This window comes from Alligator mississippiensis, chromosome 2, assembly GCF_030867095.1.
Source record: "Alligator mississippiensis isolate rAllMis1 chromosome 2, rAllMis1, whole genome shotgun sequence".
In the NCBI taxonomy this organism is placed as follows: Eukaryota; Metazoa; Chordata; order Crocodylia; family Alligatoridae; genus Alligator; species Alligator mississippiensis.
This window is the reverse complement of record NC_081825.1, coordinates 224,777,927-224,790,167: the sequence shown is the minus strand read 5'-3', so window position 1 is coordinate 224,790,167 and position 12,241 is coordinate 224,777,927. Positions and strand designations below refer to the sequence as shown.

The 12,241-nt window shown below is 44.1% G+C and overlaps 1 long non-coding RNA gene across 1 annotated transcript; it reads right to left on the bottom strand.

Moving 5' to 3' along the window:
• Window positions 1-2,831: 2,831 nt before the first annotated feature.
• LOC132248409 (uncharacterized) lies at window positions 2,832-11,128 on the bottom strand. Its single transcript, XR_009459595.1, has 2 exons — window positions 10,478-11,128; window positions 2,832-3,448 (listed from the first exon to the last, which is right to left on the bottom strand). It is a non-coding gene; the product is annotated as an uncharacterized LOC132248409 (long non-coding RNA).
• Between the last annotated feature and the right edge of the window lie 1,113 nt (window positions 11,129-12,241).

The window sequence follows — 12,241 nt, the reverse complement described above, 5'->3', positions numbered from 1 at the left end:
CCTTCCCCCTTCAATTAAACCTTGTTATTTTCTTGGATCTCCTGGCCTGGATTGACTTCTTTCTCTGGCCATGACTTTGTCTTAGCTCTTGGCTTGACATTCTGGAACTTGGCCTGATACCTGGCTTTAGGATTACCATACATCTGGGTTTTCCCAGACATGTCCTCTTTTGGGGTCCTCCTATCTCCATCTGGGTGGTGTTTTTTTTAAATATCATCAAATGACTGGGATTCTGCTCTGCTCAGCATTGAAGTTTTTCCCAGCACTTCTCAGCTTGCCCTAGCAAGGAGCTGCTGGGGAGAGCAGGGAGAGGGTGATTGGAGACAGGGGGCATCATGTGTGTCTGTGCATGGCCACATGTGCATGGCCAGTATGTAGCCAGGCAGGGTGCTGGGAGCAGCCCTGGCAGCTGCATGCAGGTAAGTGTATAGGGAGCAGGGGTTGGAGGGCCAGGGCTTGGGGACAGTCTGGTGTGTGTGATGGGGAGGTGTGCCTGCTGGCATTGGGGGAAACTGTCTGGGCACTGGGGCTGTAGCAGGGTGGGGGAGGTGCCTGCCCCTCCAGTGGGGAAAGGGGGCAGGGGCGCTTTTCAGGGGCAGCAGGAAGCTGGGTGGCCAGGCCGGCAGCACCAGGGCCAGTGCCTATGCTCACAGGAGCAGAGCAGACTGGAGATGTTGCAAGGCTGGAGGAAGCAGGGGGCTGTGGCTTGGGAATGAGGGGTACCAAGGGGCTGGGGGACTGTGGGTCAAGAGTGCAGGGAAGAGGCAGTGCCAGGGGGCTGTGTGGAAGGCCAGTAGGGGGTGCTCCTATGCGGAGCCACACAGCCTTCCAGGCTCTGAGTGCCTCCCTGGGGGTGCCTCACATCTGGCTGACCCTCTTCCTGGAGCACACCCACTAGCCTGGGGGTAACAGTGCTACCATCCAGAGTCTGGACTGATCCTGGACCTGTGCCCTCTGTGAAACACAGGCCTATTAGCCTTTGAGGGTACTTGACCCACTACAAGAACTTGGGGGGCGCTTCCTTCAGTCTGAAGCACAAATAGTGGTCTCCCTCTATGAGTTTTCATCATGGCTACTGCCCCTCTTCCTGGGCAGTCCTTCACTTGTAGACCTTATGACCTCATTTACCTGATCCAATGAAGGCCAGCAGCTGTTGACTGCCAGTCAACCAATTTGAAATGCATCATTGGTTGCCAGGTAGGCTGGCAGGGTCTTTAGCCCCCTCCCAGTTATGTTGGCATTGCTTAGAACAATAGGGAGCTTAAACCCCTCCATCCAGGTATGTGATGCCAGTCACGTAGGCAGAGGGAGCAGGTTTCCACCCTCCCTCAGGAATGTATCCAGCTCAGGATATAACTCGGAGTTACCTGAAGAGACGGGACAGAGGAGTCTGTCCTCTGCAGTGACCGTGGTAACCAAATTGTCACATAGTAGAGTTTGGGGAGAGACAGAGACGGTATTCTGCCACAGGCTACAGGTTGGGAGTGAAGAGCACCAGCATGGTCTGGAGGGTGGAGTACTATGGGTCAGGAGTGAGGGGCAGCAGCAGGGCTAGGAGGGCTGTGGTTTGGGAGTGAGAGGCAGGGGCAGGGCATGCGCATATTCCCTCCCCCTCTACCTGTCTCCCCAACAGGTATCCTCAGTTTTGAAACTGGAAATACGGTAACCCTACCTGGCTTTGACCTTGGTTTCTACTCTGCTGACTCTGACTTAACAAGAACAATTAAGGCTCGCCACCTACATCCCTTAATTACAGGACCCAATTCACAATTCTGTGCCTCTGTCTTTAATATCTACCCAGAGTGATTATGAATTGATGAAACTTACATTTTCTGCTGATACTTTTAACTTGTATGTTACATCAGTTTTGTCCCTTTCAGTTCATCTTATTTTGAATGACTGACCTAGACTTCCTTAGATTCACATCTACTTATTTACTGTATTATTTTTTAACTGGGCTGTCACATTCAGGTAAGAGAGTTGAAAGGAGTAAGAGGCTCCAGAGAAAGGCAAGCACACGTGTGCAAAAATGTGCTGATCTGTGGCAAAACTCAAAATCATCTCATTGATCTACTGAAATATCTTCAGCTGTGCCTGTGCCCTTGATTGGGAATCATGGTGAACAGGAATTAGTGAATTATATTTGAGAGAGAGGTAACAAGAATTTCTTTCACAAATGTACCCAGGAATGCTATGGCCACCCACTTTAATAATTTCTGCCTTTCTGGTGCTGGGTCTCCATATGACTCCCCAAATCCCAGGAGAGTTGCTGCAATCATAGTACCTCTCCTTTACTCCTTATCACTTAGGATTGCATGTGGGATACACTCTTCTCCAACCACATCTCCCATTCTAACCTGGTGCAAAGAGAGCAGGAAAAACGGCTGCTTTTACATTGAATAGAAATTCCTGCAGCTGTTGCAGCCTCCTAGTACCTGCCTGCCCATTCAGCCCCGGCCTGCCTTATCTGTATACCATTAACAGGTCCTTCATCACCAAACAGAAGTAATCCTCACCCCCAACAGTCAAGGGAGATTCATCTTCTCCCACTGTACACATACCTTCCCTAAACCTGCCCCTTGGTTTCAGGTACCTCTGATATTCTGCTTTCCTTTTTTGTCCAAAACTTTTACATCCACAGAAAAATAGCTGTCATCTTCCATCTCAGAAGCAGCTGCATTACAGGGTTGTATGGAGTGATAATATCTATGTGGTATATTGCATCCATTGTGGCACTAAAAAAAGCATGTTACAGAGCAGAAGAATTCAGAAAGTGTAGCTCAAAGTACTGTACTGTCCTTTAAGTGCAAAGGTACTAAAGGAACAGAAGATAGCATTATTATTTATTAAGCTCCTCATGTAATGCTGTATGTGCTGCATCATATATCATTTGAAAATAAAGCACCATGTCAATCAGGGGAGCTGTAAAATGTCCATTTCTGGTCTATAGAGGAAGCCTGTGGACAAAAAAGCAGTTGGATAGTAAAAGTGAAAGCTCGTTTGCTACTATTCTAGTCCTCCTTGCACAGAAAAAAATGAACACAGGGTTTGCTGCTGGTGCCCAGGAAACATTTGGCAAAGAAGGTATCCAGAAATAGTATCAGATGGCAAAACTCATACGGATACAATGAAGTGAAACAATAAGTGTCTTCTCAGGGACTCATTTGCCCTGACACAGAACTGAACCTTGAACCACTAAATTGGGTGAGTTGGTCAAGGGCTAAAGGTGAAGTTAGACCACTTGAGGGCCACATGGCTTGGGAAATTAACTAATTAGGACCTTTCAGTGATGACGTCAAAGGGAGTTCCTGGTTCTGCAGCTGGTTTGACAATGGCAAGGTTTCTGGAAGCTCAGGAGGTCTGAAAGGTCAGCCATTCCCTGAAAGATAGTCTGTTCTTCTCTCTGTCTTCTTCCCCCCTTTCAGGATCTTTAAGATGCCAGCAGCAACTAAAACAAACCACAAAAAATAGTTTATTTATCTTTTTTTTTCCACTGCATTACAAGGAAGAGATACTTCCAGTCTGTGTAATTATCAATTACAAGAGAGGAAGTTCAAAAATAATCAAAACCATTGGAGAACCCTTCACTCTCCAAACCATGGTTGTGCTCCCATATTGAAATAATGGGATCATTAATTGGCTGCATGTGACCACCAAAGGAAGTTAAACAGAGTGTGTTTTAAGCTCAGCCCTTGGTGATGAATTTATGACAGTGAGCCAAAAGTCAGCTAATAATGTTAACAAGCTGTCCTTAATGCCAGCATGCTAGCACTGAAGATGAACACTGCAGAATACATGCTGGGCCTACTGTAGTTTGCAGGAATGAATATGGGGGACTGAAAAGCTCCCACACAGAGTAAACTCCACAAGATGCCTTCAACTCCTATTTGTTCCCAAACCCCTTGGCAAGGCAGGAGTATCCTTGACACCATCCAACCACACTAAGCAAACCCAGGCCCCTGCAAAATAAAAGCTCTTCAATGTTGTTCCATTAAGTGTATCCTAATTAGGTGTTCCCATCCTCATGATGAGGTAAAATCTCTCCATTATGGCTGGGCTCCAGCTATCCTTCTCAGCTGCTCGTACTACCACTACAGGCAAGGATCCCTCCAGAGCTATTTAATCATACCCATCCATCCTGGTCTTTCATACCTCCCAGCAGGGTAAAGGCCTCTCCAGCACTGCTCAAGTCTGTAATAATAAAGAATTTACCAAAACTTCACTCCACTTATCAAATGCATGGGTCAACAAGGAGATGAAAGGGAAAAGAAACAGGACAAACCACAGCTGGACCAAACCACAAATTAGAAGGGCTGTGCTCTTCTTGGTTTTAATGGATTGGGGACCATCTCCATGCTATGGAAAGGACACCCTTCAGCTACAAGCTTTCTTAACCCAGAAGTTTGATGTTGTTTTGCTTGAACCCATCCTCCACTTCCCTGTCTCCTCACTTGTACATCTCGAGCACTTTATCTGGTCTTCATAAGTCTCTCTTGTTTTCCCTTTGCTACACTAATTTAAGGGAGAATTTTGAGTAAATGTTTCTTTTTATCCTCTGAAGAGAAGGACTACTTTGTTCTTTCTCTGCCTTAACAGGCATTGGGCTCTCTGGGTAGCATGCAGCCTGCCTTCCGTGACTAACAGGGTTTGGATGGAACAACAAGCCATCTCAAATGCTGTTTTCCACAGTGGAAATGACTGGGTCTACAATCCCAGAGCAGTCAAATAAGGCATCCTGAGTCTCCTTCCAGGAGCAGAGTAACTGTTCAGTGAAGCAGAATCTTAGCCAGGACACAAATCCAGTCTCAAATGTAGCAGGCTAAGAGCAGAGCTATCTAAATGGTCTTGTCTTATTATTATTCATGATGTTGGGAAAAATTCTTCTACTGAACCTCAATTTAGGAATTATAAATAAATCCCATTGGTCCTCCCTAGAAAGCCCCCAGTGCAGAAGGCAGAGGCCCAACTACCAGGGCACAGATGCCACGTTGGTACTCTGGTTGTCTGCCCCTTGTTATGCTACTGGAAGAAGGCATCTCTGTAAATCATCAGATAGTCAAACTGGGTGAAATCCTGTGTTCATTAGCCTTCATGGAGCCAGGATTTCACCCATCAAACAGATGAAATTTTCTTCAAGTACATTTGAAATTCATTCCTTCTATTTCCTTTGCTTGTTAAGAGGCACCTCCCAATGTTGAGGTGGGATAACTTCAAGGATCGGTGCAGATGTGCAACACAAAAGTTTCAAATCTCTAGTTTATTGGCTAGCATGACGTTGGGGACCAAAGTCATTCCCCTCATCAGCCTGCATGAACTAGTTCCTGATGGACAGATCTCCATCTGAGGAAAAACACCATCAAGCCTCACCACTGACTAGTGTCTGTCTGCTCACAGTGTCTGAAAAAGCCAGGAAGAATGAAGCCTTCAAGCAAGCAATGTTTCTCCAAAAGTAAGGCTGAGATGTTTTGGGGGAATATTATGGGGTTGTACTTCTTCTGTGGGTGAGATTTTGTCTTCTAACCTAGGGCCTTCTAGGGCCAGGCACCTTTGGCTAACCCATAATTAAAAAACAAAAAACTCAGGTTTTAAGTAAGTTGTTCATTTATTGTAACCTGCTCTGAGCTTTTTGGATAGAGCAGGATAGAACTATATTATTATTATTATTATTATTATAGCAGCTCCCATTCATGTTCTGAACATGAAATATTTCAAAATACTGAAAAATGGGTCAAAAGATGGGGGGTGGGATGGGGGGAGAGGGAGGAAGCCAAAGGAAACATTTATTCCAAAAGGAATGAAAAGAAAGGAGATATTGTTGCAACAACATTCAGAAGCCCTGAGCTCTCAGGTTCCTGAGGCTTTTTTAGCTTGTATCCCCATTTTAACAGGTGGCAGTTAGACAGAAGCTATTGTATTGTAAGATATTGAGTTGTATTCAGTAACACTACTTGAGACCATTAATATATTTGATAGTTATTCACTTTGTGTGTTGACTCTAAGGGCACCCTGTGTTCCTCAGTAAAACTCATGAATTTCTACATTTTTGCTTTTAAATTTTATTTTAATTTCTAATCATGAACAGGCTATGTATTTTATAGAATCATAGAAAGTTAGGGTTGGGAGGGACCTCAAGAGGTCATCTAGTCCAACCCCTGCTCAAAGCAGGACCATCCCCAACTAGATCATTTCAGACAATTCCCCTTAAAAAAAAAACACCAATCAAATGTTTGCTCATTTCTTAAACAAATAGATTTGCCAACTATCACCTGGGTACTGAAGACAAAATGCCTTCTTACCTAATTGATGTCAGAAGAATATAAGAACTCTCTAAGGATGTCCTATAAAATCTTGTGATAAAGTCCTGTGATAACTAGGCAGTGTGTCCATGTAAGTGGATGAATGTGAGAATTTTTTAATTCTTTATTTTGGAGAATGTCTCTCTTCCTGTATCCCCACAGAGCCATCCACTGACATTACGCACATGATATATATAGGGCCCGTGAAAGAAATCTAGTGTTAAATCTATGATCTGGATAGATAACATGGAAGTATCAATGTTAAACCTGTATCTCCACTGAAAATCTCATTTTTCCCCCTTATGTGGCTTTCAGCAAAGTGGATCTTAACAGAGCTCCCTTCACTATTCAGCAAATATTCACGTTATTCGCTACTCCCTGATTGTTCAAGGAGTCAAATGCCCAGAATTCCAAGTAGAAGGCACCAAACATTGTGCAAGATTGGACCCATAATGTATAAACTAAATGCCACACCTAATGCATAGCAGGAGACCCCTATTCAGCGAGGGAGGTTAACCCCCTGTTAGGGAGATGAAGGTTGGGAGTGGTGATTTTGTGTGTCATTATTTCTGCTTGTGCCTCATAGACTTCTGAAAACACTATAAAGATTGCTGTGGGAATGCTTATCTTGGCCATTTTGGCATAAAAAATGGCACAGTTTGGAAGTAAACTCCTAACCATTTTGCACTGCACTGGCAGGAGTTTGTTATTGTGTGGGGTCTGACTTATAAACCCCCGCAGGAAATGCCTGAAAGATAGATACTTTATTTTAAAAGTATCTGAGGAGCTGCTTTCAGCCATTCCCAAGTGTGGGAGTTGGTAGGGGAAGGTCCTTAAAGAATAAAGAGCTAAAAACCTGCTTCCAGAGAACATCTTTCCTCCCCTCCAAACACTGCAGCAGCTACAAGCCAGGAACCTTCGTGGAGGGAGAGCATTAGCAGCTCTCCTGTATGGACTGATCTTCTGATCTGGCTGTTCTCTACTGACGAGCAGCCCACACTCCCATTCACAAATGATCTGTAGAGCCGCTGCTTGCTTCTTTACATGACATGGATATTGCTTCCCTACAGTGTATAATGACCAACATAAGCAGCAGTCCAATCCATCTGGCTCAAACCATGCAGTAGTTAGGTTTTCTGCAAGGGCGGCTGTTGATTAATATCAGACCCAAACTTCATACTTAACAAAGGTGGAGGAGGGTTGTTTTTTCTGTTTGGGTTTTTGTGGTGGGGGCGGGGGGGGGGGTCCCCCTTTGACTGATTGTTTTAATCAGATTGAAAATAATGTTTGTTTTTTTACATTCTCTTGCAGGGGTCTGAACCCAAACACAGGACTGGAATGGGGCATAAAAACTGGAAGGGCTCCCGGGAGAAGAAAGCAGCCTGAGCTTCATCATGCATACCCAGTCCAAGTCCACTGACTGTGGTGAAGTTGCATCCAGTTTGGACAGGTGTGTAAAGTCATCATGGGGGTGAAACAGATCAAGCCTAGCATAGTGCAAAAATCAAATGAAGTCACCAATGGCAGGGGGTGGAGTTGTCTTTGAAAATCACTCTAGCTCTTTCATTGGACTGTTATCAGTTTCAGAGTTAAGGAACATGATGCTGCCTTCTTTATAAGGCACGTGGGTCAGATTTTGCTTTCACCTAGGGTGTAAATTCAGTGTAATTCTATGGAAGTCAGTGGAGTTTTCCTCAGGTTACATGAAGGTCAGGGTCTTACAATGAATTTTGCATTTGAAGCATCCCTTTAGCCAGTTGCTTTCCTTAGATCTGAGACAGTCCGCATAGCACAGCTAAAGAAGATTTGTTAAACTCTCTCTCTTCCCCTCTCTCTCTTTCTCTCTCTCTCTAGACTGATCACAGAGATCCTGCTAGGTAATCCATTCCTGCCCAAAAGAAACCTTAATAAAATTGGATGACATGGTGAAAGGCAAGGGCTGAATTCAAGCCATGCAGCTCAGACAGACTTCAGACCACGTCACAGCTGAGTTACTCCAGGCAGCCTAACCCATTTGTTGTCCTGTGTGCTGTCTCCCCATTATGTAGGGTGTCCTATCCCAGAGCACTCAACATCAAAAACCAGAAAATAAGTGATATACACTCCCCAGCATTAAATCCTAATCACGACTGAGTTTCTCCAACTGAAAAGGAATGAAGACTGGCTTTCCCTTACATTCCCCTCCCCATCCCCCCCCTCAAAGTAATCAAGCTGAAGCAAGGTAGCAGGGTACAGAGGGTGATCTGAGTCAAACCCTTTTATATCAATTTCAGTTTCTGCTGGGCATTCTTCTGACAGATTTCAAAAGGCTGCGTTGCTAATGAAAACCACACAAGCTCTGGAAATTAAGTTAACTCCTTTTATAAAAAAAAGAAAGAAAAGGAAAGGAAAAATCTCTTTTTGGCTCCATTGGCACATATTAGAACCATATTGTCTATGAAGCCACTTTCTGCCTTATAAACAGAAATACAGTAGTTACTGCAAACTAGAAGGTTGTCCACCTCAACCCTCTTACTCTGGGAAGCAAAAGTAATTCAAACCCCTCATCTGTGTACAAAACCACTGTAGGGCTTTTTGCCCCCTATATTCCCTTTTTTTAATGTGCTGTGACTGCTCTGAATGAATAGGTCTCATAATTCTAATTCCAGCGTAGGCTGGGAGATAGAATTTGAGTTCAAGGCTCAGGTTTGGGTTTGCAGCTAAAATAAGTTAAATCAGCTGATCTTACAAATTTGCTGCTATTTTGATCATTTCTTCCAATGAACTTCCTGCTATCTAAGGTGGCTTCCAAACTGTGGTTACACTTGCTGAGTGACTCTGACCTAGAACCAAACAATGTTTGAGTTTGAGTCACATGACTGGAGCGTGGCTAGGGGATGGGGGGTTTTGTTTGTTTAGATTTATTCCTGCGCCTTCCTATAATGCACAGAGAGATGACTGGAGCTTCTAGTTCCACCCTACTTTTTCATTTAAAAGACTCCAGCAGCCTTTTAATTTAAAAGGCTGGTGAACATCAGCCCCAAACTGTTAGAGAGAAGGTTCAGCCTGGACATCAGAAGGTATTATCTTACGGTCAGGGCTGCCAGGCTCTGAAATGGGCTCCCAAGGGAGGTGGTACTCTCTCCTACCTTGGAGGTCTTCAAGAGGAGGCTGGACATATGTTTGACTGGGGTGTTATGACCCCAGCTTTCATTCCTGCCCGGAGCAGGGGGTTGGACCTGATGATCTATTTAGGTCCCTTCTGACCCTATGCACTATGATACTGTGATACTATGACTCTCAGGCTGGATTTCCCCTACTGTTAATTATCCATTCTAAAGATCACTATTTTGAAGAGTTGTCTTTTTCTTATGACAGGAGCTGGGGTTTATTAATACCCAAAGTGTTGGGGTGGGGCGGGAAGGCCATTGAACAAGTGCCACCAGCTGAGACTGAGAGTTCCTCGAGGCAGGGATCGTGCCATCCCATGTGTGTGTTTGTACGGCCCTTCGTACAAATGAGTCCTGTGCCTCTGGGTACTACATCAATAGAAATACCAAGCAATGATTAAAACAAGTTGTAATGAAGTAAGCTAACTGGATCCAAACCCCCAAAAAAACATTTCTGAGATCCCAAAGGGTTCAGCTGTTCATTTTCATTTCCATGTATTTTGAGGTTATTTTAGTTCTATCTAGAAGCAGTTTCATTTACATACCATAAGAGAAGATGTTTATGTGACATTACTGGCCTATCCCTAAGAGGAAGAAGCACATTTGTCACCAAAAAAAAAGCTCTGGCCTTTGGAAGTGTACATAACCAGAAACTCCAAACCAGTGAGGATTGTCCACCACTTGCTTCTCTTTATGCTGCAGAGAGTGATTTGTGCCACCTTTTTTGCAGCTCCTGGGGAGCTGAGGAAGATGTGCAGGGCCACATTCTAAGCTCAGGAGCATGGATATAAATCCACTATCGTTTTACTGAAATCAGTAGGCTTGCTCTGAATGTACATCAGAGTAAATGAGATCAGTTTCTGCCCCCAGGTGTATAAGTTCAGTTGCATTCAGTTTGAAGTCCTATCAAAATTGAAATAGCTTTTACTAGGTCACCACTGTTTTCAAGCCATCTCATACACAACATGTAACCTATACCCTCATTTCTGGTCCTGCTAAAACAACAGTCAGAGACTTTCATGGGCATTTTACCTTCTGCAGCTGTAGATGGTTGAGTTTTGCCTCTGCTTCTACAAACATGGGATGAGAAGGGACTTCTTGGGTAACTTGAGTCCAGCCCACTGCTGCTGCGACCATGTCATATAATCTCTTTCACAAACTTACTCTGAAGATTTAAGAAACACCATTTAAGATGCCATGCAAAAAACACACGTACAGAAATCTGAAGTTGAAAGAGTTGGAGCTGAACCATAATGTCAGTGAGACTGCACCTTGGAATTTTCCCTTATCTCATGGTAATCATTACATCCATTTTCTTTTCTTATAAGCAATGCCACCAGCATGAGAGCCAAGAGATGGGAACCCAAAGTCATTAAAAGAACGGAAGGAAAACAAAGCTGTGCAGAAGCAGTTTCAAATTCTGGAGCTGACCCAGTGCTGTGAACTGTGCATGGTTTGGGAAGAATTGTTTTGAACAGATGAAGTGTCCTAAAAACAACAGAGAGAAAACATGTCACCTTGAGGATGGAAACTTTTAAACAGATGCTTTCTTTCTTTCTTTCCATCTCTCCCTTTCTCTGTCTTCACCAATATCCTCAGGCAGCTGGAAGAAGCACCAAAGTGATCTCAGTGGTAAACAACGTCCGAAATGTTTTCCCCACTTTTGATAATGAGCTGTTTTCATCAAAGCCTGGCCCATTTGGTGAAACTCATGGTGTGTTCAGACCCACAAGGCTTCCTCCTTTGCAGTCTGCTTTCAAAAGTTGCCAAGACTATGACATCATGAGAAAAAGGCCTGTGTGATGTTGCCAGGCCCAGCCTGCAAGAAAGGTGTTCTGCTTCCTCTCTGGTCCGCTCTGCTTCCAGAAGGTGAGTTGGATATATTGGGCAAGATTTTCAAAAGAGCTCAGCTCCCACCAGGACATTTGAGGGGCTCTAAATAAATGGCCAGATTCCAGATCTACTGTAATGCAGATCTATTGTAAAATCTGATGGCATAGTTAAGTGTTTAAGCAGAAGCTGCTGGGCAATGAGCTCTTTTGAAAATCTAGTGTCGCTCAAGACATGTCTGTGCTTCAGTTGCTGTAAATGCAACTCATGTTGACATACCTATTGTTGAGCTAGCTTTCAGTTAGTGAGCTCTGGTATTGATAACAGCATGGAGCCCTGCTCAAGGTGCAAACCGTGCCTAAGAATCTGGATAAATACTTGGGAAGTTAGCATAAGCTAAGCTGCTTGCTATCATGGATACATTGCTAAAAAAAACCAAGATAGTTTAAAGCTAGCGTGAGTATGCCTGTATAAGCTGCAGGCATGGTAGTGACTTCTAGGTAGACATACCATGGGTCTTACCCATTCTGCACATTTCCTAGTGTTACCTCAGAGAAGTGTCTAGTGGGGTTTCCCTAGACATGAAGGAAAATCCCACAGCAGTACATTTCAAACCAAATTCAGTCCTGTCAAAAGAAGACATAGCTGAAATGGAAATCATTTAATAGACCAAAGTCTTATGCCTCCACTTTGCTGCCACAATATTTGAACTTGATTCAGGAGGGTGGGCAAACAGAGAAGAAAACAAATTTGTGGCCAGAAATCTCTCCGGTTCAAAGTCTACAAGTCAGTTTTCAGGTGTGGAGACTGACAGCTCTAAGGCCCCTGCAAATACTTTCATAGCTGGCTTCCTACAACTAAGCTAACTTCCCTGCCAAGCAGTCACTATAATCCCTGACCACAAAGAATAGCAGCTAAATAGTGCAAAAAACAATGTGATCTCATGCTCTAAGGAGTAGCAGGTGG